Source organism: Neomonachus schauinslandi, chromosome 5 (assembly GCF_002201575.2).
Source record: "Neomonachus schauinslandi chromosome 5, ASM220157v2, whole genome shotgun sequence".
NCBI lineage: Eukaryota > Metazoa > Chordata > Mammalia > Carnivora > Phocidae > Neomonachus > Neomonachus schauinslandi.
In genome coordinates, this window is record NC_058407.1 from 157,827,153 (window position 1) to 157,830,652 (window position 3,500).

Here is a 3,500-nt window from a genome sequence, read left to right on the forward strand (position 1 = left end):
AACTGATGCAGAAAAAAATCTGACAAAATTCAATTCCTTTTCATGATAAAAACACTCAACAAACTAGGAATAGAAATAAACTACCTCCATATAATAAAGTCCATCTATCAAACACTCAGCCAGCATCATACTCAGTGGTAAAAGACTAAAGCTTTTCTTCTAAGATCAGGAACAAAACAAGAATGCCATTTTCACCACTTCTACTCTGCATAGTTCTAGAAGTACTAGCCAGGGCAATTATGCAAGACTAAGAAATAAAATGCACCCAAACTGGAAAGTAAGGAGCAAAATTATCTCTGTTTACTAAGAACATGGTCTTGTATATAGAAAACCCTAAAGATGGCACACACACACACACAAAGCTGTTAGAACTAATAAATGAATTCAGCAAAGTTGCAGGATACAAAATCAACACATAATAATCAGTTGGAATTTTGTACACTAATGAATGAATAATCTGAAAAGAGAAATTAAGAAAACGATTTTGTTTATAATATCATCAAAAATAATAAAAAACCTAGGATAGTAGACCCAATTTAAAAAGTTTTAGAATTCACCAAAGATAAGCTTTGTTTTCCTTTCTCATTAAATCATTTTAGGCATCACGTTACAGATATTACCATTTCGGGCATTTGTGTAAATCAAGGTGGGCTTTTTGTTTTTCACCTTTAGAGATGTGGCAGTGATTGAAATCTTGCCTGAGACCATGAATATTTCATAATAGCTAGATGTCTATTCAGCCCAGCACTCTAAAACTATAAACCTCAGTTGTGATCTAAGCAAGCTTAAATGGAAATAATACTTGACAGTATTTCACTTACCTCTATCATGTACACACATGCCACTTCCTTTAATTTATTTTTCATGCATAATTATTCATCCATACAGTAAAAACAAATCTGTTACACAAAAATACAAATTCACTTTTCATCTACAAGTGGTAAACCCCATGTGTTTTTTCTAAAAAAAAAAAAGTGATAAATCCCTTTCTGAATTTTATTATATTCATTTTTACATACTACCTACTTTATTTTATACTTTCAATTCTATATTCTATATGAATCAATATCATATGATTATGATTATTATATGAAATCTGTATATTTTTTAAAATTTTTTTGTTAGAGAGAGAGTGAGCAGCAGGGGGAGGGGCAGAGAGAGAGTGAGAGGGAGAATCTTAAGCAGGGTCCACGTTCAGCACAGAGCCTGACTTGGGGCTCTATCTCATGACCCTGAGATCATGGATCATGACCTGAATCGAAATCAAGAGTGGGATGCTTAACTAACTGAGCCACCCAAGCGCCCCTGTATAGTTTTTATTTTTAATGGCAACATGACACACAATTTTATTATACAAACACACGCACATACACATACAGACACACACACTTCTATAAGGATTTCTCAATTTCAATCATATGATACATCCTTATTTTCTTTTTTAAAATATTTATTTATTATTTATTTGAGAGAGAGAGAGAGAGAGAGAACATGAGCAGGGAGGAGGGGCAGAGGGAGAAGCAGATCCCCAGCTGAGCAGGGAGCCCCACTCGGGGATGTATCCCAGGACCCCGGACTATGACCCGGGCAGAAGGTAGATGCCCAACTGACTGAGCCACCCAGGTGCCCCCATCCTTAATTTCTAATTTTATGTTGTTATTGATATCAAAGTTACTAACATCCTTGTAAAAGTTTGAACTTAGTTTATATTTTTAGGTTACTTTCTTAAGTAATAATTGTATCTAATATGGCATTATTTAGTATAAGATGTGAAAATTTTCTATGACTCCATGAAGTATTTTTATATTACCTCAGTCCCTCAAGATAGTCAAATTACACTTTTGCTATTTGAATAAATTGGAATATTATTTCTCTTTTCAAGAAAAGGAATAAAATAGGTAGGAATAAACTTAACCAAGGAGGCAAAAGTTTTGAGAACTGCAAGATGCTGACATAAGTTTAAGAGGACACAAATAAATGGAAAGACAGCCCATATTCATTGACTGGAAGATTTAATATTATTAAGATGTCAATAATATCCAAAGTAATCTACATACTCAATGCAATCCTTATCAAAATCCCAACAACATTTTTTGCAGATATAGAAAAATCCATCCTGGGGCGCCTGGGTGGCTCAGTTGGTTAAGCGACTGCCTTCAGCTCAGGTCATGATCCTGGAGACCCGGGATCGAGTCCCGCATCGGGCTCCCTGCTCGGCGGGGGGTCTGCTTCTCCCTCTGATCCTCTTCCCTCTCGTGCTCTCTGTCTCTCATTCTCTCTGTCTCAAATAAATAAATAAAATCTTTAAAAAAAAAAAAGAAAAATCCATCCTAAAGTTTGCATGGATTTGCAAGAGATCCCAAATAGCCAAAGCATCTTGAAAAACAAGATGATTGTTTCAAATCATTGATTGCAAACTCACTACAAAGCCACAGTAATCAAAACTGTGGTACTGGCATGACGACAGACATATAGACCGATGGATTAGAATAGAAAGCCCAGAAATAAACCGTCACATATATGGCCAAATGATTTCAACAAGTGTGCTAATACCGTTAAAGGGAGGAAAGGACAATCTTTTCAGTAAATGTTTAGCAAAGAGAAAACTAGATATCCACATTTTAAAAACAAAGAACTTGGCCCCTTATTTACACCATATACAAAAAGTAACTAAAAAGGGATCAAAAACCTAAATGTAAGAGCTGAAATCCTAAAATTCTTAGAAGAAAGCATAGGGGAAAATCTTCATGAGACTAGATTTGGCAATGATTTCTTAGATATGACACCAAAAGCACAGACAGCAAAAGAAAAAAATAGGTAAATTGAACTTTATCAGAATTTAAAATTTTGTGCATCAAAGGGCCCTAAAGATTTGCACATTCTATATCTGGGAAGGGACTGATTTCCAGAATATATAAAGAAGTATAACTCAAGAACAACAGTAACAAAAAAATAAACAACCCAATCAAAAAATGGGCAAAGGACTTGAAATAGTCATTCTCCAAATAAGATACACAAATGGTTAACAAGCACATGGAAAGGTGCCCGACATAATTAATCATTAAGAAAATGTAAATAAAAACCACCGTTAAGATACCACCTCACACCATTTAGCACGGCTACAATCAAAGAATGAGAAAATAACAAGTTAGTGAGGATGTGGAGAAATTGAAAGCCTGGAGCATCATTGGTGGGAATGTAAAGGGATGCAGCCACTGTGGAAAATGGTACAGTGATCCTCCAAAAACTTAAACCTAGAATGACCAGATGATCTAGCAATTTAACTTCTGGGCATGTACCCAAAAGCATCGAGAGCAAGGGCGCCTGGGTGTCTCAGTTGGTTAGGCATCTGCCTTCGGCTCAGGTCATGATCCCAGGGTCCTGGGATCGAGCCCCTCATCGGTCTCCCTGCTCAGCGGGGAGCCTGCTTCTCCCTCTCCCTCTGCTGCTCTCTCTTTCTCTCTGACAAATAAATAAATAAATAAAATCTTCAAAAAAAA